Raw genomic sequence first — 25,609 nt, forward strand, 5'->3', positions numbered from 1 at the left:
CTCAGGCCACAGAGAGAGGGCTCAGCATCACAAAGGGTGGATCCTTGCAGAAGGGCTAGTGCTGGGCGTGTTCTCAGAGTAGCTTTGCAAGGTCCCCTGCTCACCTTACTGCTCAGGATCAGGCTTGGGGAGGATGTCAAATAAGCCACTCTGGCAGGATGATCCCAACAACTCTGGCTTCAGAAAACATGCAGAGAGGCTTAGTGGTCAGTGCCCTGTACATTTCTCCTAAAATGAAAAAAAGAAATGAGTGCCTTTATTAGAGAAGACTCAGTGTGAGTAGAGGGAAATGTTGATTACGACCATCGTAGCTCATTAATGAAATTTTTTGAAAGTGAAAACCTGAAAATTAAAGTTTGCGGCCGCGTTTTGGTGTTTGAACTTGAGGAGTTCAGAGCTGCCCGGGTCTGCGGCAGGCTCCAGCGAGGCTGGCGGGTGGCGAGTGCTCGCGGGCCTGTGTCTCTGCGTCCTGGGCGTATTTGCATGTGGGCCCGGATTTGTCTTTGGCTTCTTGTATGGTTTGGGATGAGACCCTCGAGTCCCAGGAGAGGGGGGCAGGTGTTACTCCAGTCGAGCGAATGGAACCAAATTACAGGCCCGTCTGTCACCTCCTCTGGGAGAAGGTGGAGGGAGGGAGGGGGACTGGAGCCCGGGAAGGGAAGAGGGGGAGGGGAGAGGCCAGTGGGGACCGGAACCCACAGCCCCGCTGCCCGCTCGGGCTGGCCAATGAGCGCCTCCCTCGCCCGAGGATGTTCCTGGAGTCAGCCACCCGACACCAGCACCCCGCGCCACAGGGGACAGGGCCGCAGAGCGGCGACCCGCCCGCGACCCTCAGCTGTCCCTGCCCCGCCGCGTCCACGCGGCGCCGGCGAAAGGTCACACTGGAATTGGCTTTCACTAAATTGACTGATATATATTTTCTGACTGCACTGACTTGGGGGCTGTGTGTCTCTATCCGCTGAAAACAGAAACATCTAATGGATCCATTTACCTTCGCCTTTTAGTCTAGAGGAGCGGCTTGCTCTTTGTCACAGACACACTTTGAGCCACCCTAGTTTGCACGCGTGGACGCAGAGTGCACTGCGGAGTGTCAGCCGGGGTGGGCGCAGCCCCTGCACCTGGGCGGCGATCCGTCCTTCAGCAAAGCGAGTGAACGCTGATACCACCCTGCTGCTGTCGTGTAGCTTCATTAACATTTGGAAGTTACTTTGAAGCTACCACCTATACCGAGAGAAGGATGAACACTTTGCTGTCTCGGGAGGTCCCCAGAGATGCTCCTCCTACGGAAGGTGGAAGGTCCCAGGAGGGCAGGACAATGTTATTCTAAGCTACCCAGGAAAAACACAAACAGCTAATGTGAGTCCTTTGTGGAAAACAGAGACCAGGAATAAAAAATTGCCATCCTTTGGCTTTCTCTTGTAGATGGAGTGGTACAAAGCACAGAGGAGAGATTGGGTGGGAAACAAGATCTCAAATCAGAGAGCAGTTCTAATAAGAGACAAGTTCTTGTCACATTCTCTGGACCTGCATGGAGAAAACCGTGTTTTTAGTGCCTATTCTTTCTCCCTGCCTCTGGGGTAGGAAAGGTTAAAGAAATTGTCAGTTTCTAGTAGCACTTTCAGGGAGAAAAGAACTGAGGCATAGAGTGATGATGTACTGCAGGGCCAAGAAGAGACAAATTTCTTCCCCCTTTCTTTGACAATAAAATGATTGACAGAGATAATTCCCCATGTGAGGGGGGGGGGAAGAATCCCTTGCAGATAATGGGCTCTGCTTAGATTGTGGCTGATAAGACTCTGTCCATCTGATGTCAAGTGATGACTGAGAAGTGAAAAATTAATTCCACTATCCAGCTGTTATTGCTGCGAGGTTCCCAAATACCCAGATGTTTAGAAACATCCAAACATCTGGGTATTCGACAGCATGTTTTTACTGTGTATCCAGATGTTTGGTGTTGTGTAGACAAAGACCAAACATAGACATGGAAAAGAAAAAATCACTAACTGGGAAGAGGGATGCCAAGAGTTGGTTGTATAAGGACAATTAAGAAGGAATTGAGTAGAGATGGGGGAAGGATAGGGGAATTAAAGAGAGGCACTGGGTTCAATCCTCAACACCACACAAAAATAAATAAAAACAAAACAAAGATATTGTGTCCATCTAGAACTAATAAATTTTTTTAAGTAACACATTGCTTTAAAAAAATAAAAGCAAGTACATTTTAAAAAAGAGAACAACTTTCTATTCATTAATAGCCTAGACCTTGGTTGCATTCTTACCAGGCTCCATGATAAGCATTTCTGCTTTTCCAGGTCTGGGTGACAGGAGAGAGGTCAAGATAGCAATACCCAGAGAAACATCCTTGGCCCAGGCATTAAGTTTCACTAGAGAGAGCAGCTATCTGTCTTCTAAGAGGTGAGACCACAAAGTGGAAAAATGATTAATATACTCGGGGAGAGGAATAGTTACCACACAGAGGAACGAAAAGTCAGAATTCCAGTCAAGGGTATCCAGATTAAGTAAAGCATTCAAATGTCTCAATTAGTCAACTTTGCTTTTAGTTATCCATCAGGATATTGAGCTTAGTGTAGACAGAGCCAATGATGGTGTAACAGAAGGAAGAGGGTAATTGAGTGGGGGAAGGTTGTGCAGTTTGGTGACAGATTTAGGGGAGGGGACATGATGTGATGGAGGTGACGGTGGGAGTAAGTGTTAGGCTTTCAGAACAGCTCACAAAGGCTCCTGTAATTCCCAAGCTGTCTGTTATCTATGAAATGCAAATCAGGAGGGGAGTGACATCATGTCGGATTATGGCCACAGGGAGTAATTATTTAGACATTAAAGGCTATTGAAGGGAGTGGTTGACAATATTAATGATGTCCAGATGGACAGAGTGTGATGCTAAAATTATTTTCTAGTACAAAGAACAAGGGAATTTTTATCAGATTTATTCTTCTGTTGGACAGTCTATCTCTTGGAGGTTTGCTTCTCAAAGAGAAGGTGACACTGAGAGATGACCTCTGGAATCAAAGCATAGTAAGGTTTGCAGAAAGAGCCACTTTCTCCAGCTCCTCCAAGGAAAGGCACAATCAATATGCAAAACATTCACATAATAATTATGACAGTAAAAAAGAGGAAATTATCTCAGGAAGCCTTACATAACCAGCTGGTGATTGGAAGCCCTTCTCTCCTAATAGTGCCATCACCCCATTCTGCCTTTCTTACCCCAATACACAAGCACACAGCAACCAGTGGATTTTTATGGCTCTCTCTTCCACCTCACATAAATACTTGTGCAGACACCCTGGTACTTAATGCTGGTATCAGCTGCATTACCACAAGCGCTACCAGCCTAAGCCACTGGTACATGAGGTGTACACAAGAAGAAATGAAACCTGAAGACCACAGTGTGGACGAAAGGAGGGAGGAAGCCACATCCTAGGATCCAAACGGGGAAAGATTCACAGGCAATGGAAGGCAAAAGGAAACCAGCTTCAGGAAGAAGATCCAGAGGCCCAGTAGACTGATGTGGACTGTGGACCTGCTCTCATCACAGAGCAGCTACCCAAGATTTGGGTGGGGACTCACTGGGGCTCAAAACCTGCATCTCATCTCTCTGACTTATGTGAGAATGAATGAATGATACAACCAGGGGAAACTAAAATGTCTCTTTGATATATATGGGTTTCCTGCATGAAATGAAAGGATCGGGACACAGGTAATGCTTTAGCTCTTTATATTTGAAAATCATTAAGTCGTTAAAGAAAAGATAATCTGGAAAGCAAACAGGTAACTCCAAAGGTGTTTTCAAAGACTTCCCTCACCTCCAGTCTCCTGAGGTTGTGGTTTACATTACAAAGACATAAGGCTCTTGGTGGTAGATTATATGGATTGTGATTCCCCTAATCCAGGAGCCTTCTAAAATGCTCCTATGTCCCTTGTACCAGCTTCTATCATAGCACTAGTACCATTGTCCCATATTGGTGTATTTATGTTTCTGCCTTTTCTCCTAGGTTACAGGCTTCCTGGATGGAGGTGGGCATTCTAACTTATAGCCATGGACTCATCAGTAAGTATGATGTGTCAGGTGTATAATAAGCCCTCAATTAATATTTCAATAATGAACCGGAAGAATGTCACAGCTCACTTTACAAACTGTTCAAGAGGGTTTAACGTGAAAACCTGATAGTGAGGAAGACAGGTGTTTGATGGAAATATTAAATCTATTATTATGAAAGATAATAACCAGTGACATAAAGAACAATAGCATCAGAAAAGATACTTGTAATTATTAAGCCAAAATGGTTAGAAAGAGAATCAGGAATGAAATGTGTTGCCGTGTCCATATGCCAGTCTTCAATTTGGTTATTAGAATTCAATTTAACAGCTATTTACTGAGTGCCTAGCGTCATGCACAAAAAATGAGTAATTATAAAAGAAACATACAATTTTAAGACAACTCAGTAAATATTTTATAGAAAGTACTAAAATTTTTGGTGTTTAGAAACATGAGTGGAAATTGTCAGTAGTTCACATATAAATCAGTACAGTATTTCAGTTTAGATAAAAGTTAACAATACTCATGATATGAATTGAAAATCACATAAAATTCAAATTTCATTGTACATAAAGTTTTATTGGAACATAGCTACACCCACTTGTTTTTGTTTGTCCCCAAGGTAGTGCAGCAGAGTTGAGCATTTTTCAACAGAGGCGTTATGTCCACCAAACTTAAAGTTGTTACTATCTGACTCCTTATGGAGAGGATGCCAGACCCTGATTGAGAATATAGAATCAGAATGCTTATTTTCAAATCCCAGTGTTACTGCTACTTGCTTTCTATGAAACTTTGAGGAAGTTATTTGACTTTTTTTTGTGCCTTGATTTTATCATCTATAAAATGGGCCTAATTCTTTAACGAATTTTTAAAGAAATGAAACGTCTAGGATACTTTTTAGAAAGTGTCTAGTGTACAGGGTCCTCAAAACTCAACAATAAGATACTACAAAATCCAATTAAAAACCAGGCAAAAGATTTAAACAGCCATTTCACCAAAGAGATATAGATAGCAAACAGCACATGCAGAGCAGCTCAGTACTGTCACTTATAGGGAAATGGCAATTGAATTCATGATGAGATACTGCTGCACAACCATTAGATAATTATGACACACTTAAAAACAAACAAACAAACAAACCGTATGTTACCAAGTGTTGGCAAGGATGAAATTCTACACACTGCTGGTAGGGAAGTAAAGTGGTATGGCCACTTTGGAAAACAATTTGGAAGAGTCCTTCCCAACCTGTTCAGTGTGTCTTTTCTTATTTCTGTGCTCCATTTAAAAGCTATGATCACTCACCTGATTCCTTTTAGGTCTTATGACAGTAATTTTGTGCATGGATAATTGTTCAAATTGATGTTTCTGTGAAGGAATGAACCCCAGGAAGTTCTATTTGACTCTCCTGCTAATGTCACTCTCAAAATAAGTAAATCTGACATTAGAATTAAGAAAGATAACTCTCCCAGAAAGCTATTAAAATAACTCTGTGTAATATTCTTGAGAGATTGTATTAATAAAGATATTATTTTCATTAAAAGATCAAGAAAATACAAAAAAGGAAAATTGGATAGCAACATAACTTTATGGAGTAAAACAATATAATTTGTGAAGGACAAATAAATAGAAGGATTAGAATATAAAGATGGGGAAACTTTTCACAACATTTTCCAAAAACATGGATTTCATAAAAGACAAGTCATATGGAGATTCGTACCAGGAGATCAAAAACAGTGATTCTAGGAAGATAAAATGAAATAAATAGAGGGGATAAAATTATAAAGAAATAATATAATCAAATTTTTTATAGGTAAAAGACTATACAATTATTCATATTGAAAGGGCATTGATACATATCCTTTCTCTGCTTCAGTTTCCCCATCTGTAAAATGAGGGAAAGAATTGCCTCACAGGTTGTTGTATATGATAATATGTATAAAGTACTTCAAACAACATTTAATATCTTAAGTGCTTAGTTCATGATATTTCATTGTTGTTATTTGCTACTAAGAACAACATGAATGCAGAGACACCCACACATAAGCACATTCCTAGGAAAGTTTAGGTCTTCAAAGATAAACCAAAATTTAAGGTTCCAGGGGGAAACCTATAAAAGAACATAACTTGCATTGATATTAGCATCTCATATTATGCAAAAATAAAATGAAGCAATATCTTCAAAGGCTTCAGTGAAAAATGGTTTTGAAATTGGAATTTTATATCCATCCAAATTATCAATCAAGTACGAAAACAAAATGAAATCTTTTTAAGACCTTAGGAGGTTTGCCTCCCACTTACTCTTTTCAGAACATATTTGAATATATACTACAGGAAAAATTAGGGCTTAAACCAAAGAGACACCAACATAATATGAAAGTCAAACAAGAGTTTTTCCTATTTAGGAGAGCAGAGAAGCAAAGATCCAGAATGATAATGTTACAGCCAACCTCAAAAGCAAATAGTCCAGTATGGAGGAAAAATATAGAAGTTATCAAGATGGAGGTTCCTGAGGGATTTAAATACTTGAGATCTGGGAAAAAATAAATATGAGATATGATAAAGCAATTTGAAAGGTCATTAGAAATATCAGTAAAAATGCAAAACTTCAAAGAAAAGTCTAAGTTCAAATATGAAGCAGCTAGTCCAAATCTAATCAAGAAGTTAGTGGATTTCAAGAAGAAAATGAATCTGTTCTGAAAGGTGAAGTGTGCCATAAAGAGGCAATTGAGATATGAAATGCTAAAATGTAACAAAAGATTTCACAATTATTTTGTTGCAAGAAATTAGTGTCTATTTAGCTTTGCTGTTAGAAACATTTCCTTTGAAGTGGAAGAAATTTCATAGATTGAGACTTTGCAAACATAATATACTATTCAACTTTATAGTAAGTAGTATTTGCTTAGTCATAAAATGTAAGTGTTGTTCGTAGTTTGTTTTCACTTTCTCTTTTGAAAAATTTGGAGCACATACAAAGGTATTTTATGTTATAATAAACTGCTACGTGCATTAGCCAACCTCAACCATGAATTTTCTCATGGCCGATTTTGTTTCATTTATACTTCCCATTTACTTCATCTCCCCACCTCCTGTGTTATTTGGAAATATATCCAAGTCCATCATATCATTATGTCCACAAATAGTTAAGTATTTGGCTCTAAATGATAGTCTTTCAAATAAACTCTCTACACTGGTTTGTACGTGCTAGAGTTTGGATCTGGAGTGACCCTCAAAGGCTTGGCTACCAGCCTGAGATATTCTTGGGAGATGGTAGAAACTAGGAGGTGGCACCTAGTGGAAGGAAGTTAGGTCATCGGAGTGTGCCTTAGAAGGGTATGTTGGGATCCCAGTCTTGTCCTGTCTCTCTCTAATTCTTGGCTGCCACAAGGTGAACAGGTCTCCTCTACCACATGCTCTACCATTACGTACTGTATCACCACAGGTCCAAAGCAATGGTGCGAAGTCATCATGGATTGGAATTTTGAAACCATGAGCCTCCTTTTAAAGTGCGCTGTCTGAGGTATTTGGCCACAGACACACAAAACTGCCTAACACAATATGCCTGCCCTTTAAGTATCTTTTAATCTGTAAAGATCTCCCTCCACCCCTTGCTTGCTTACTTATTTATTTAGAAACCAAATTATTTTTCTTATTGAGTTTCTAATAGTCTGGGGTTTTTTAAATTATTATTTTCTAGTTAAGTCTCCTTTGTCCTTTGCATTTTCTATAAATTGGTAAGTAGATTTGGAAGCTTGCTCAGGTTCCAGTTTGAATTTTTGGCAAGTCAGCTTTTATACTTCTATCAGGAGGCTCATCATGTAGAGTTAGTTCTCTTTTATAGATATGGAAGCCATTGATTATCATTGCACAGTTTCATTAATCTATTAGTGAATTTAAGTTTTTTTTCCTCCCCTAATTCCTTCTTCGTTTATTTTTTTTGGGACACTTCTAAAAAGATAAACTTTTTGTCACCAACCATTTGGTTAACCAGAGGGACAGGTCAAATAGGGAAGACAGGATAAATTGTTGCTTCTTTTCTTTCTTTGCCAGTTTTCATTAATGAGTTTATTCTCTAACACTCTCTGAAGGTGACTTAAAGATTTTTAATGTGCTTCTATGTGTTATAAAATAGTGTATTTAAAGTAATTGCATTTCCTTTAATCACAGGTATTATTTTTATTAATGCTCAAATTCTGCCATCGTTGGCCAGTGAGAGCCTTTTTAAGTTAGCTTCTACAGTCCCTTGATAAAATCCAAGAAATGTTTGCAAATATTCTTGCTTTTGATATAATAAGATGTTCTCAGATCATCTTGTTCGTTTCCTTTCCCAGATCTAAACTTAGCCATTTTTCTAAGATACTCTAGTTCTTTAGTGCACAGTGATGCTTAGAGACCGCAACTCAAGTAGGGGGTCCTGCTTGCTACGGGCTTGTCATTGCTGCTAAACTTTTTCAGAGAGTGCAGTCAGGAAACACTTTTGTTTATTTTGCTTTAGGTTAAATCATTACTTCCAATTCAAATTCAAGACTTGGGATTGGCTTATTTCACTTAGCATGGTAATCTCCAGATCAATTAAAAAAATTACAAAAAATTTTAAAAAAGAATAAATTCAAGACTTAGGGCTTTTAATTGCTCCCTTTTGACTTTGCCCTTCCATTTCCTTTCTTCCATGCTGAATATGCCAGTTCTCAATGACACCAGTATAATTACGTATTTATTTGCCTCATCCTACATAAAAACACAATATGATCTTAAGATTGAATAGAACCAAAATTACTGTGGACGATATGATAATTGAAGGAGTCTGAGCTTTTTTTTTTTCTTTTCCCCAGCAGTTATTTCTAGGGATATGCAGTCATATTTATTGTATTTTAAGTTTACTTGAAATAGCTTCTTTCTAAGGAGTAATGCAGCCAACTGGATTTTGAGTTAGGATCATATGTTTCATTTTGTTTTCAATTTTTCAGAATTGCTTTTTTGAAATTTAACTTGAAATAAAGAAGGCTGTACATATTAAAAAGCTGTATCTACAGAGTTACTTGAAGGACTTACTTTTCATTCTGGTAACTGCTTCCCTTCTATTCTCTCCCTCTTCCTGTAGACATTTGTTTTCATAGTTTGTCCTTCGTTTCCTTATATCATCAATTTTTGTGTGTGTGTACATATGTGTACATATAGGTATTAATGCACTTCGCAAATATAGTTTTTTTTATAAATTGAAGGTTTGTGGCGACCTTGTGTTGAGCAAGTGTATAACACCACTTTTTCCCAACAGCACAGGTGATCGTTAACATTTTTTAGAAATAAAGTATTTAGAAATAGCATCAGAAAAGGGGCTAGTAAGCAGAGAAATCATCTATTTGTGTTAAGGTATGACCATATGTGTATTCACATCTCTCACATTCTTAGATAAATGGTGGCATACAATATGTATTCCTCTTCACACCGTGTTTTCATTTAATAATATCCTGGAAACCATTTCTTAAACTCATGTAGAAATATTCAAATTCCTCTTAAAATATTTTTACTCACATCTAATGAAGATAAATTGAGAAACAATAATCAACTGAAAATATTTAAAGTATATAATTTGATTAATTTTGTTACATATGTAGACCATAACCAACACAACAAGAATTTGTATTACTGCCAGAAATTGTTTTATGCCTTTTTGTACTTCATCCCTGTCCCCGACAATCTCTGGTCCTTTCTGACACTATAGGTCAAATTTCATTTTCTAGAATTTTATGCAACATACCCTTTTCTCCCTGCCTTTTTCCACTTGCACAATGATTTTAAGTTTCATTCACGTATTAGTAGTTTGCATATTTTTATTGCTGAGCAGTATTCTGTTGAATGTCTATGGCACAATTTCTTGGGTATTTGGGTTGTCTCTGGTTTGGCGCTCTTACACATAAAACTGCTGTGAACATCTATGTGTCAGTATTTGTAAATGTATCTTGTCAGTTTCTTCAAAGATGAATGTACACTTACTATGAGACTCAATTGATCCACTCCTAGATGGTCTCCTTTTGTATCAACACAGTACTCTGTTGTGTGGTTATACCACATTTCACAGGACAAGTTACCTAAGGGTGAACATTGAGACTATCACTACTCTTCTATTATAATTAGCACTGTAATACATAATCTTGTGCATATATCTTGGTTTTTTTTGATTTTGTATATTTAAGGCAGATTCCTATTAGTTGGACTTCTCTCCTACGTTCTCCTGAGGAAACAGCATCAGAAAAGGGGCTGGTAAGCAAAGAAACCATCTATTTCTGTGCTATATGGTCAGCTTCCCCTTACTACAATGAAATGCCTGAGATAGGTTACTTATGAAGACAAAAAAGTTTACTTACCTCACGGTTTTGGAGATTCAAGTCCAAAACTGAGCACTCCTAAGGGTGATATAATCATAGCAAGAGTCAAAACAAGTACTCACATGAATCAGGGAGCAGAAAGAGAGTGGGAGACCCAGCAGCCCAATGACCTAAGGACCTCATTCTAGTCTCTGCTTCTTAAAGGTATATAGCACCTTCAAATACTGCCTTCCTGGGAATCAAGCCTTTTTATGTGGAATTTTGAGGAATTAGTATCCAAACCGCAGCATGTGCCTTCTCAGAGTGATTGGAATTGAATTCAAAAGTGAATCAAAATTATCTGAAGTTATAGTCAATTTCCTCTTACCCCAAATGATAACAAGATCCAAGGGAGATACACATTTACTGTGGTTTTGATGTGGTTTGTCCCTGGAAAGTTCATGTATTGGAAGCCTCACCCCTGAGTGTTGATGCAGAGGTGGTAGAAACTGTAAGAGGTGGGGCCTAGTAAAAAGTGGTCAGGACACTGATGACATTGTCCTCAGAAGGGAATAATGTAGTTCTCAAGGGACCCCAGTTTGTTCCTGCAAAAGTGAGTTTATAAAGAGTTAGCCTGGCCCTTGAAAGTCCTTCTGACTTCTTGTCTTGACATGTGATCTCTCCCTTTTCACCAGTCCCTAAAGCTGAGATGCTGTCAGAATGCTCTCAGCAGATCCCAGCAAATGCTGGTGTTATGCTCTTCAGTCTCCAAAACCGAGTGAAATAAACCTCTTTTCTTTATAAAATATTCAACCTCAAGTGTTTTTTATAGCAACTGAAAAATGAGTTAAGACATTTCACAGCTAGACATATCAAGAATATATAGCAATTTAAATTTCCATATGCAATTGAATATTGCTGGGTTTTTCCAAAATTTTACTCCATTATTCTGTCTATTCACAGGTAAATACTATTCTAGTTTTTTATTATGGCTCAGAAGGGCTTTGTTCTGGTAGTCTAGGCTCTCGATTTTGTCCCACTACTCTTAGAACTTTTCTAACTGTTCTTGTTTTTCTCTCAAAATGGACTTTATAACCAATTTGTCTGGATACATTGAAAAGAGCTATTGATATTTTATTCTATCATGTTGTCTATAAACTTAGGAAGAGAAGATGTTGCATCTTGCTACTCAAGAAAATATATTTTCCCCTGCAATTCCAGAGGCTCAGAAAGCTGAAATAGGAAGATCACAGATCCACAGGTTCAAGGTCTGCCAAAGCAATTTAATGAAACTCTGTCTCAAAAAAAAAAAAAAAGGATTGAGGATATAGTTCAGTGGTCAAGTGCTCTGGGTTTAATCCCCAGCACAGAAAATAAATAAATAAACAAACAAACAAACTCACATACATATGCATACACATATGTGCATGTATAAACACATATCTGTATATATGTGTGTATATAATTTTTCATTTATTCAGCTCTATTTTGTTTATTGGTTTTTAACTTTAAAATAAAGCTATAGATAAATAACAGACTTAGTAATAGTTAAAAAACAGAATACCCTCAACCATGGTAATATTAAAAAAAGAGAGAGAGAGAAAGGAAAGCTAATTGCAATTGAGAGATAAAAGAAAAGGAGGAGGGGTTGAAAGAGGTATAGCAAGACAAAGGTTCTGAGTCAGGTCATTGACATCAGGCCAATCAGTACCTGGAGATCCAAGCCTATTTTGCAATTTTCCCCACCCCCTGAATAACAGATAGCTAAAGTTATAAACCAACTCATGTGCAACAATTCCCAACCCTACAGACAGCTCGCTGCACCTGGGCAGGGAAGGCAAGAACTAGATGATGGGTGTCTTTTCACCTTTCCCATCTGTGTTGGTTAGCTTTTCATTGCTGTGACCAAAGTACCTGACAAGAACAACGTAGAGGGGGGGAATTATTTCAGCTCACATTTTACAAGGGTTAGTCCATGGTCAGCAGCCTCCATTGCTCAGGAGATAAGGCAGAATGTCTTGGTGGAAGCATGTGTCAGAGGAGCACTGCTCAGAACACATCAGCCTGGGAGTCGTGGGGGATGGGCTGCAGAGAGGATGCACCCTTCCAGGGCACACCCCCAGTGACCCACCTCCTCCAGCCACCCATCACCTGTCTATAGTTACCACCCAGTCAGTCCATCCAAACTAGGATGGACTGATTAAATGACCGTTTTCATAATCTGATCATTTTACTTCTGAATACTCCCACGTTAACACAGGTGCTTTAGGGGGGACACCTCATACCTAAGACATAACGCCATCTTCTTCCTGTACCCCAAAGGGGGCTTCTTTCTTTTTAATTAAATTGCAGGAATTAATTTGATCATTTATACTCATTAGGGAAAAGTAAGTAGGTTATAAATTACTGAGATGAATTTACTGAATTCAATCTACAATCATATAGGCAGTGATTTGGGAAAGCAGAAGGTGAGGCTTCTTCAGTTGGTATCTAGAAAAGGTCCAAGACTCATCACACCACCAGTCCCTAAAGCTGTCCAGGACCTCTCAGTAAAGCCTTTCCTAACGACTTCATTCCCAAGTCCTATGTGCTGGGAAACACCTCCCCCATCTTGACTTGCCAGATATTTGTCACTGGGAAAGACCCACATACTTATTCCAGGAAAATGAATTATGTTTGTAAACATTAGACTGGAATAAGGAAGCTATTGGTCTCAGCTTTGAAACAGTTATAAAGATGACCTAAGGTGACCCAGATGTGGGAGGGAAAGAAGCAAAGGATGGAAATTAATAAGAATAAGATGGGGAGAGTCCTGCAGGGTTGAAGGAAAGGCGGGGAGGTTTGTGTCTGAGATGGAACTATGACAAAATGTGAGTTGGGGGACAAGTTTGCCTACCCTCAAGGTCTACCTGCTCCTGCTATTCATTGGCCAAAGTACCAGACTACCCTCAGAGCCACCTGCAGGTGGAATCTCATCCCTTCCACACTAGGTGACTGGTTGGTTAGAGGGCTGCCCCCTAAGCCTTTTTTTCTCCACAGATCAGTGCAGAGTTCTGGAGCCCGTGCCCATCTCTGTGAACTACAGGTGAAGGAGGAGGAAGCACAAATATAAACAGCTTCTACTTCCTTTTTCTTTGGGTACTGGGGAGATTGAACCCATGGGGACTTTACCACCAAGCCATATCCCCAGCCCTTTTTAACATTTTATTTATAGACAGGGTCTCGCTAAATTACTTAGAGCCTCCCTAAATTGCTGAGGCTGGCTTTGAACTTGAGATCCTCCTGCCTCAGTCTCCTGAGCTGCTGGGATTACAGGCGTGCACCACCTTACCTGGAGGCTTCCACTCTCTGTGTCCCTGAGGCAGCATGGCTCATAAAGTGGAGCCAGTAAATCTTAGACCAGTCTCTACTCAAATGAAGTCCACATCTTCTCTAAGGGCAGACAACCTCTCCGAACTACTAACAGAAATCTCTGGCCCTTAGAAACTTAAGCTTGGTCCCCCTGATGCTGATAAGCTTCTCTTTGCCTTAGTGCCACATGCACTCTCTAGTTCTACTCCCATAGCCTTTCTTGAAACTCTTAACTTGCAGACTTGGCCTGTCCCACCCACATATTTTCAACTGCTGATTGCCAACATCTCTGTACCAGCAATTCAGCCAATGTTTGTTTGCACTGTGGGGTTATTCTCTATTTGGAGGGAGATAAGACGTCTGATAACAGAATTAACTCATACAAACATAGGCCAAAAGCAGGAAGAATGGAAATATAAATTAAACCCTATGGGAATCCCAGAGAAAAGGTGATTAATTATAACTAAGTGAATCAGAAAATGCTTCATGGAAATTGTATTTGCACTTGGCCTCCATGGGCAGGTTTCAACAGGCAGAGTGGGGAAGAGGCATTCCAAATGGAAGCGTGATGTCAGACAAAGACAGAATTGGAGGAGTTCAGAGCAGGTAGAATTCTGATCATCTGGGTCCTTGAAAGCTGCACTCCGGAATTTGAACTTTGCTGTAATAGTGGCAGACCTGGGAAAATGTCTAAGCTGAGGAATGATATTGGATCTGACAGTGATGGCCACTTATTGAGTACTCACTACCATGTGGGCCATCAAGCTAAACCCTTCACAGTCATTCTCTTACTTAGCCTTCACGCTGACCCCATGAGCAGGGTGAACTTGGACAGTAGTGTGAGACTGGACCACAGGCCATGACTTCAAAGGTTTAGAGTCTACTAGAAACAGGAATGAGAACTGGAGTTAGAATTCTGAGGAGGTAGAATTAGAGGACATGGGGACCTGGTGACAAATTAGCTCCTGAAGCCAATGGAGGCAAGTGACAGGAGATCTAGAAAGAAAGACTCCAAGTAAACCATGCCAGCAGACCCCAGTCCTGGGGACTTAGTTCCTCTGCTCCCACCCAAATTCCAGTCTTAGGAGAAGAGATCCTTTTGCTACCAACTAAATGTGAGTTTTGCATACTCAGGAGAGCTAGAGCAAAGAGGGTTTTACTCCATGTGACCCAGGTAGGAGACCAGAGAGGATGTTGAAGGAAATTAACAAAGACCAATAAAGCATTCTCCTATGTGAGGCACCCACAATGTGGCATATCCTGAGCTGGGCACTTCGTAGACCTTATCTTAATATTAACAATGATCCTATGCTGTGCTCCCTGTGTTACTCAGAGAAAACTCACATTCAGAGGGATTTAGTGACTAGCCTGAGCTTGCACAGCTACTTAGCAGCAGAACTGAGGCCCACACTCAGACTCCCTGCTTTTCTGATGGGGGCCAGAGACTACCCCAAGAAGAGGAGAGAATTCTCAAAATGCAGACAAGTCAAGTCTGGCTCAAGATGGGTTCACTCTCATATCTAGTCATGAAATTTTTCATGCATTGATACATACCTGCACCAAGAAATTACTGAGCACCTGTGATGTAGTGGAAACTGTGGTAAGCGTTTAGGACACACAAAAAAAATTAATGTCATCATCTGTCCTCAGTGAGAATATTCTAGAAGTGGAGACAGACAAGTCAACAGATCATTATAATGCATAGAGGAGGAGAGCTGACCTGGCTTGTGGAGGTGAGGAGGGAGATGGAGACTTTCTGGGGTAACATGTGGGCTTGGTTAGGAAAGAGTTGAGGGTGACTAGGAAGTGAGAAGAGATAATGATCAGGATGGAGGGCTGGTGCCAAGGCACAGGACAGACAAGAAATAATGACCTCTGTACAGAGAACTACAAGCGACTCGGGTTGCCAAGGACAAGGATGAGAAGCAGAAGACAGAGAGGCTGAAGTGGGGGTGAGAGAATGTTCCATTCTAAGTCATGGAATTTGGGTTTCTTCCTGTAGGCCATGGAGAGCCACTGAGGAGCCCTGAAGAGGGGAAGAGACAGCCGCCCAGGAGGCTGCTGCAGAGGTACAAGGGAGGGACCGTGCTGACTCAATGCAGAGGAGCAGATTTGGGAAATGTGTCCCAGATCTTAGCCCTTAGTGAGTGATCCTGGATAGAGTCAAAGGGCTGGGGTCCCCCTGAGGAACTCCTGATCTCGGCTGCCTCCAACAAGTTCTTCACTCTCAGCAGCTCTGCACAGGCACTTTGGACATGGACCAATCAGTAGGCCTGGTACAGAGGCCTGACTGAATGCCTGTGGTTATAAGACGCAGCTCTCATGGGGGCGCTGAGTTCTATGGCGTGAGACTTCAGTCCTGGGGCTACTGACCAGGAAGGGTGCTCTCAACCCTTCCCTCCTTGTAAGGGAAGAAAAGGGTTAGCTCAGGGGGTCTGAGTTTCTCAAACCTGCACATTCCTAAGGAATGCCTGACTTCAGGAATAGCCTTGGCCAGTTCCTGGGAGAGCAGCTCTGAGCCTCTGGAATGTTCTGTCTGACAAAAGGCCTTTTCTATGCCTGAAGCCTTGGGCCACATGGTACCAGTTCTACCAGGTAGTTTATGTTAACAGTGTGATTTGTAGTGAGCCCTGGCTTTCGCTCTGGGGGGTGGGGGCGGTGTTGCGGGGGGAGCAGAGTCTGAGTAGCTGAAGTCACCCAAGCACAGGATGTCTACAGGACAGAGTCCAACAAAAAACCCTGGACACTGAGGCAGCAATTTGCATGTGCTCCTCTCACACACAGCTGCTGGGAGAATTAACCGCATCCCAAGCAACTTTGTTGGAAGGGGACACCTGGAAGCTTGCCCCCGATTCTCCTGGACTTTGCCTCAGTGCCTTTTCCTGCCCTTATTTGAATCAGTCTCCTTTTGCTGTAACCATGAGTGCAGAAGCTTTTCTGCATGTGGTCTTGGGCAATTTGACACACACTTCACCTTGGGGTGACAGAGGAGAGGACTACTGGGAAAGCATGCAAACCAGAACCCAGCATTTTGTCCCTGGAGTAGGTCTTGCACAAGTGATATAAGTGGAGTACTCTGGTGGGCTGTGATGAACCTTCTGGAGAACACGGGAGGACATCTGCTTATCCAGGGTCCAAGGCCACTCTGTTTCTCTCTCAGTGGTCCTGGGAGTTTTATTTTGGTCCTTATCTTATTATCCAAAAGAGCATTTCACCTTTACATTTTCATTTTTACAAAAATTTTAATTGCCCTCCTTCTACCCCTCCAGTTTGTTTCTTATGCCAGATAATTGTGTCAAAATTGGACCTGTAACTGTAGGAAATTTCCAATATGGTAAAGCAGAATTTACCCTGAACAACAGATGTGCCAATCTACAGTATGCCCCAGGAATGTCATACATCACTGTGCTAGAAATTTATAGGTTATTCAAATAACATGCTGTGATACAACAGGGCAATTAAACTTCTCAGCAATGGGTATAATCCACAGCCAGAAAGCCTAAGGTTTGGTTTGATGTTAACACAGGCTTTCTGTGCTCAGCCCCACTGCTTATTTTTGTCACTTCACCACCTTATTTATAGCACACGAGATATATTTAATAAGCGGTACCTTCCTCCTCTCAGGTTTATCTGAAAAGACTTAGGTTAACAGATATTTCTGTGGATTATGCAATCTAAGCCCATTCTTGTTTTCAACCCCAAGTCTAGGCACTAGGAACCTTTTACAGTATTTCAGTTAAGCTGAAGAATTTTACGGGTACATCCTTGAACATACTTGTAAAGCCTTTCTGGGGTCTCCATCAACCGAGGCTAACAGCAGACACCCTTCCCCTGGTCCTGCCGCAGCCTGGCTTAGTTTCCTCTCCATCATCTCCCACTCTCTGCTAGCTTTGGAGCTCCCAATTCTGCACCTATATTAATGGTGAGTAAGACAGGGAATTCTTCATTGTTTGATTAACTTATATGAAGCAGGGTTCAATGTAGGAAATAGGAATCTGTTCATTTTAAACAGAAAGGGATTTAATGCAGGAAATGAGGTAGTGCAAAGTACTGAAGAGGTGGAGGAATGGATTCTAGGCTCGGTCTCCAAAAAGCTGCCATCAAAAATGTTGAGCTCAGGTTCATACTGCCATGCCTGCTGACCCAGCATCTGCACCCTTGGTTGCCTTCACCTTGACTACTTTTTGACACCAAGAAGTTAAGGACTGACATTATTGCAGGACATGCTTTTGTCCTTGTCCTTGCTCATCAAAAACAACAGCCCATAGAACAAGAAAATGGCCCCTCCCTGACTTCCAATATTCAAATCTCATTCATGCATATAAATGACAGAACTTAAATTGCATGCAAGACCCTGGTTACAAGCAAAGCTTGGGAAATGAAACAGTGAACTTCCCAGCAGCTGAAGTACCAGAAACACACTAGGAGGTGAGGATGGAATTTGAGTCAGGTGATTTGCTGCATCTAATGTAGGTCATTAAGGTCCCTTCAAGATCTGATATTCCAGGCATGACGAGGATCCTGAATAGGAAAATGCAGCAATTTCAAGAGAAGGATACAGAGGAAGGTAGCATGCCTTCAGTGACCATTGCCTTAGGAGGAGATGATATCCAGGTCATGTGCTGGGGTGAGTAGAAGCTCAAAGAAACTTGAACCTGGATTCTGACTAAAGCTTTGTCCTAATAGTCCAGAGGCCTTCACGGAAAGGGTACAATATCTTCTGAAACTATGATTTCAAAGTTGTAAGGAGTTTCAATTCTTACAAGGAATGGGGATGGAACACACACATAAATTCTAGTCTTGGAAATGTCCTAGAATAAACATTTAGAAATTTAAATGAGAATCGGGTCCTATAATTAGGCAGTGAGATACTTGAGACACCTTAACTAAAAGGAGAGATGTGAAAAATAGAAAAATGTTTTCTAAATTCTGAGCAGAATTACTTCTCTGCAGATCCTGTTTATTTAAAAAAATGCTTATTTTCTAAAAAGAGATTTGGACTTTGCTGTTTACTTATTTATATGAGCCCGTGTGTGTGTGTGTGTGTGTGTGTTTGTGTGTGTGTGTTGGTCAATTAGCTGCATCGGAAGCAGGCAATGCTTTCATGAAGGCAAAACTTTGAGGGCAGCAGCAAACAGAGGTGAGGAAAGGATATGTCTCTATTTACCATGAACCTCGGCTCAGATTAAAACTTTAAGGACTGGTGATGACGGAGAATGTATGGAGTGGATCTTGGCTCCTTAGAGGAAGGGAGGAGGATGCCATTTAAAGTAGCAATGTTGCCTCTCCTTCTAGAGTCTTCCTAATTAGTAGACATCAATTAGAGGGGGAGTACAAGAGAAAAGCGATGACAGATGTCACATAGTGATCACAGTGGGCACTTTGGTTTTTGAGCACATGCAGGGCACCTCTTTGATGACTATTCAAAATACAAGAATGGGGAATGGCAGGACTTGAAGGAGTGGAGGGCAGTGGTGAAGACAAGCAAAATCTTCCCTAATTGAGAACCGTTCTTAAGCTATAGGCTTTGGCATCAGTGTGCAGACTCATGTTGGCAGTGCAAGTCGGGAAGAGAATGAGGTTGCAAACATCCGGAATCTGGAAAGTCAGCCAATCGCTTTTCATCTTACATATTTTTTAAGGATGTCTTCAGGACTTGAGCAAATACCTCCTCCTAGCATTTCCTCTTTGGTCCAGCATACCCCAGACATCATCACTGAAAAGGGCTCCCCCTAGTGGGCATGCCGTTCTCAACCCTTCATTTTTCAAAAGCTTCCATCTTGCTGCTTAAACTCAGCTGTTCCAGCAAACCCATGCCTACCCTCTTTCTACCCTGTCGTTAATGTACTGAAGAAGTTCAAAGGTCCTCTACCATCCCGTGAGTGAGCTTCAGTAACCCTCCTACTCTGAAATGGGATTTCAGGGTCTCCTCAGTCAATGACTGTTCAAAACATGTTTGGCCGGAGTGCCTCTTCATTGGTCCCAAAGCAAGCACCTATCTGTGCTCACATGAGACTCTGTCTGACCAGGATATATCTCTTCAGTAAAAGATTAGAAAAGTTTCTATAAAAATATCTCTGTTATTTTCTCTGTGGTACCATGGGACTTGCCAACTCCAGCCATGGCTGAAATAACTGTCCCTGAAGCCTGCACTGAGTCCAACCAGGGCAGAATTCCTAAGAGGAATGCCCTTAGTATCAAAAAGGGGGCTAGGGTTGTGGCTCAGTGGTAGAGTACTCATCTAACATGCATGAGGCACTGGGTTTGATCCTCAGCACCACATAAATGTAAAATAAAGATATTGTGTCTACCTAAAACTTAAGAGGAAATATTTTTTTAAAATATCAAGAAGGCTTCAAAGTCCCTACTATCCCTAGAGAGAATGCAATCTAGGATTCCTATAGCAGGCATCTGCTGAGCTCAGGAGAAGTTGGGTGCAGAATTCATTCATTCTATAACTTTTGAGTACCAACTGTATGCCAGGTACTGGGCTAAGTGCACAGGACAGAGAGAGACATGATCCTGCCTTGAGGGGATACACCATCAAGCAGAGAAAGTTTGAGGAATAAAGTGTTGAAATAGGGAAGGAGAGGTGCTACAGGAGCACTTTCAAGGGTACAAGTGAGGATTATCAATGACATCTAAACTGTTGGATGGAAGGGCGATGGGACACTTTATAATAGTTGATTCAGTTCAAATCATCTGGACCCAGCGATGAATCCTGGCATCTCTAAAAATAAAACTAACAGTCATTATGTTCCTCCCAATGTGATGGGGTAGGAAGCACACGGTACCATTTACAAAGTATTCTTGCAAAAAGCAAAAGCAAAAAAAGACTGAGTCTAATGAAGTCTCTGGATTCAAATACCCAATTATAGAAAATACAAGGGATAAAGGAACATGTTAAATGACACAAGGAGGAGGCAATTAGGCAAATTCAGAATAAGGGAAACCCCACAGGGTAAGTAACATAGTTTCTTCAGCAAATAAATTGAATGACACAGAAAAGAGGTGGGGAGAAGAAACTATTAGAGATTAAAAGAGAATATTAAAGAGTCTAACCAATTGAATGCATTGTGTAGATATGGTTTAGATTTCAAACAAATCAGGCACAAAAAGAGTTTTGGGGTGCAATTACTGAAATTGAACATGGATTAGGATATTAGATGAATTATTATTAACTTTGTGGGGAAAAATAATGAGTATTTTAGAGATGGATGAGGAAGAGTAAATTATATGATTTTTGCAGTTGGCTAAAATATTCTATTTGTATACTACTACTAAAAATACTACTTGTATACTTAAAAGTTAAGTGAAAAGAGAAAGAAAAAATAAAGTATAAGGAGAAGATCTTTCCTATTTACAGCACAAATTATCATTGAATTTAATCTAAGAAGCTGGAGTAGAAGACAGGTCTAAAGAAGCCAGGCTCCAATGCCATAAATTACTATAGGTAAGGTCTTCTGGAGGAGACACAGAACCAGGTGGGATGTATTCTAACACCTTGCATCAAAGAGTTGTCCATGGACCAGCAGCATTGGCATCTCTTAAATTATTGTAAGTGCAGGATTTCAGGTCCACCCCAGATCCACTAATTCCAAAGCTGTGTATGATCCCTGGGTGATTTATATACACATGAAAGTTTGAGAAACATCACTCTCATATGCATCCACATCTTTTAATAAATTTGCTTCATTTTCCACTTCTGAAAGCTTCCAGAGACCAAATCTAAGGTTTTGTGCAGGTCCCCTGAGAGTAAAGATTTGTGTATTAATCTATTGCAACACCTATACCAGTTTCTTTACTAATGCCTGATCCACCATCTCTTCCTGGCCCCCAGCCACACAACATCCTCCCTGCCATGCTTCCTAATTGGTAATCTGCCACCCATGACCTTGGCCAGATGGTGTACTGCCTTGGGACCCCTGGCCTCATCAGCTGATTCCACACTCAGGCAGAGCCACATTACAAAGGGAGGCTAGTGCATGGAGCATCCATAGAGATGGATGGGCCCCCAAAGATTGTGGCATGCAATTAAAGGGAAAGAACTCTATTAAGTATTTTTATGAGAGGCCAACACCCTTTACAGATAGGGGTCACCAGACCTGCCATTAATCTAGTCTTGCTCTGTCCTCCAAATAGAAAATACTTTACATATGAAGAAATATGAGGAGAGAATAGGGACAGCTGTAAAGTACTTCAAATCCATTTGGTAAGTGACTTTTCTTCCTCCCTCTCTCTTCCCAAGACAAGAAGGAAGGTCTCTCTCTGTGAGTACTATCTTTTCTTTTGCACAGAATCAATTTGGGAGCAGCATCTATGTCTTCTTTGTGATTAACTTTTGTTCATGCATGTGGCTGTTTAATGAATATTGATTCCAGTGATTGCTTTGATTAATAGGGTCTGAGGAATTTCACACTTAATATCTGAGTTGAGATGAGGCAGGTGGCATCATTTCAATTCTCAGGGAACTCACAACCACATTACAGCCTTTTATGAAGTGTCTCAGAAGAAACCTTTTTGATGTTTAAAGAGTATTTGCCATCAGGCGTGCCCAAACTGACTTTTAGGATCAATTAGAAAGGGTGAAGTATTGGGACTAGGTTGGGTAGTGGTTTAGGATATGGGCTATAAAGCCAAATTGATAGGGTTCAAATCCCAATTTTACCAGCTGTGTAACATTGAAATAACTCCTCCTTGCCTCAGTTTTTGGTATGTAAAATGGGGATAATAATGACATCTATCTTATAGTTTTGTTGTGAGGATTAGATCAGGCAATACATATTGAGACACAGAGCGCCAGGTACAGAGTGGGTGCTTATTAATATTATCTATTATGACCTGTGAAAATACTTCCTGCGTTCTGAACCGCTAGTCTCCAAGTCAACAAGGTGTCTTGTAATGCCGTTCTGACACTCCCCACGATACAAGGACAAAGTCCTTCAATTCTGACAGCACCTGAATTTAGCATCCCACAAGACGGAGGGCAATGTCCCCAGTTAGGCTGCCCTTACTTCAAACGCCAGCCACAGGTGGTACCCCCAGGAAACCTGCGCTTCTGCCTGACATGGCTGTACCTTTGCGGGGTCCACACGATCATATTCAGAGCCCATTATTCTCTAGAATGACATAGAATTCACTGAAAGAACTATGCTTACAACTAACGTTCCATTATGTCAGACAAAAATCTCAGGAAGCCATTGTCTTGGGCTGAGCTTCTGAACTAGGTCCCCACAGACCCAACTAAAAATCAAAACAAAGTCATCCATGCTGAAGTTCCACCTCGTCACCAGGCTGAAACCATCCCATTTATCTGGCCTCTGGGAGGTATCAGGATGAGAAAGCACGTCCATCTCTTTACCAACCAGCAGGCTCCCCTCAACCTTGGTGTCCAACATTTTCATCCAGGCTCCCATTACAGAGGCAAGATCAAGTCAACCAATGGCCACATGATTGAACTCAATCTCCAGCTGTCCCTTTCTCCTTGGAGGTGTGGAGAGGGCCTGGAAATCCCAGCCTCTAATCACATACTTGGTGCTTCTGATGTCCCTGGTCCCTCCCACGAATTAATCTAAGGCCCCACCATGAGTTTCTCATTAGCATAAACTCAGGTATGATCAAAAGAGAGTCTTATGAAAATAAAGGCACTCCCATCACTTAGGAAATTCCATGTGATTTTGAACTCTGCGCCAGGAACCAGGGGCAAAGACCAACTATATTCTAAGTACTCATCCTAAGCCAAATACTATGCTAGACAGAAGAATATATTTTCAATAGTTTTCCTTAAATCCTCTAAAGATCATCATCCCTGAGGGGATCCTTGTCCTACAGATAAGTGGGAGAAATGCTACACGGACCAGCCTTGTTGGGTTTCCCCCGCTACTCTGTTCCCACTAAGGTGAACTCCTTTCATCCAGTCATGTTATGTTTTGGATCTGGAATGTTCTCTCCAAAAGCTCACGTGTTGAAGAAGACTTGGTCCCCAGTACAGCAGTATTCACAGTAAGACTTTGGGGAAGTGATTAGGTCATAAAGTCTCTTGCCTTATTAGTAGGTTAAACCACTTGATAGATTAGTAGTTTGAATGGACTACGGGAGGGGGTAGAAACTGTAGGTAGTGGGGCATGGTTGAAGGAAGTAGGTCAATGGGGGCATACCACTGGGGACCATGTCTTGTCCTGTCCACACCCCGCTGTGCTTCCCAGCTACCATGAGCTGAGCTACTTTCCTTCATCACAACCTTCCACCAAGATGTACTGTCTTGTCTCAAGCCAAGAGCATTGGAGCCAGCTGACCATGGTCTGAGACCTTTAAAACCACAAGCCAAACAAAGTTTTCCTCATCCTCTAAATTGTTTGTGTCAGATAAGTGGGTCACAGCAATAAACGCAAATCACATTTCTACTCCACTGTTCATTTTTTTTTTTTTAGAATCTAACCATAAAAACAGTTTCCCCAGAGTCTTCAGGTCTTCAATTTGAAGGTTCTGGAATCACATAAAACTATGATCAAATACTTTTGCTATGCTTTTCTCTTGTTAACCTGTCTTTTGTTATAGGTGTATTGTTCATGACCCTTATGATGACAAGGTATCGCACCTTTCTGCCCCTTCATTACGATCTTTAGAGCTTTGCTATTCTTTAAGTGAGGTTACCCCTCAGAGCAAGACTTTTCACATGGTATGCAGCTTGACTTTTATGCTGAGCATTCATAGCAAAACCTAGTTCTGCTCACCAAAAAATTTTTTGGAGCCAACCCTTTAAGAACCCATATTTTCTGTAAAGATGGTGCATTTACATTCCTATTTTCCTTCAGAGATAAAGGAGGGAAACACAGGAGTCAAATGCATGCAGGGTACCAGTTATTAATGCCGTGGATTCTACTCCCTGTGGATTGTCGGGGGTGTGTGTTTCATTCTGGGTCAACACTGACCGGTGTACCAGGGGAATAAAACTCATTTTAAAATTAGCCCAAGTAAAAGTAAATAATGAGGAAAGAAAATGCTTTGTGAACAAAGAGAAGAAGGAGGAGGAGGAGGAAGAGGAGGAGAAGGAGAAGGAGAGAAAGAGGAAGAATATAACACAGATGAAAACCAGATAATGCAGCTTTGCTAATCACCACTTTGGGCTACCCTCTCTGCTTTTCCCATGGACAACTGAATGCTCACAATACAAAGAAAATGAGCATTTATGACAATATATTCTATCAAGATGGTCAAGAGGCACTGGACTTGTGCCTCACTGGACTTCAAAGCCCCATCCCCTAATTCAGAATATTTCTCCCTATTTTGAAAGCCATACCTCCTAGGTATAAGTGTTGGTTTGCCTTTGGTGGGCAGCTGAGGGACCCCCTGTCAAAGGAGCCATACTTCCTACCTCAATGGGTCTTGGGTATTCATTCCATCAGTATTTCCTTGGGAATTTCCTTGGATTTTCCCAATTCCCAAGAGATCCTAAGATGACACTTCTCTCTCCACAGCCCTCTTTTTTTCCATTCTTTGGAAAATATTTTAAAGACATGGCTGTTTGTTTATCAACATATAATGATCTAAACATCTTAGCTCCTCAGCTGCATTGGTGAACCTTATCTTCCCTTTCTTATCTATTTTATCATAGGTGTGATAGCATCAGAATTAAGAGGAGAGAGTAGAATTCATTTCAGACACTTTCCCCCCAAAAAATGATAAGGCTTTTTGTAAAAGGAAGGCAACACAGTGACTGTGAGAACTGACTGAAAATAGAAGTTTTGTAATACAGATAAAAGAAAATTAATGGCTTGATGGAAAATTCACTTTCCTGGCTATGATAAGAATATCTGATAGCTCCAACTTAAATTTAGTGGAGCCATAACCAGGAAACCTTCCTTCTCCTGTCTCGATGAATAGCAGCATCTATCAGAGC

Source organism: Marmota monax, unplaced genomic scaffold (genome assembly GCF_021218885.2).
Source record: "Marmota monax isolate L192 unplaced genomic scaffold, Marmota_monax_Labrador192_F-V1.1 WCK01_AAM20220418_F8-fsc00087, whole genome shotgun sequence".
NCBI classification, from domain to species: Eukaryota; Metazoa; Chordata; class Mammalia; order Rodentia; family Sciuridae; genus Marmota; species Marmota monax.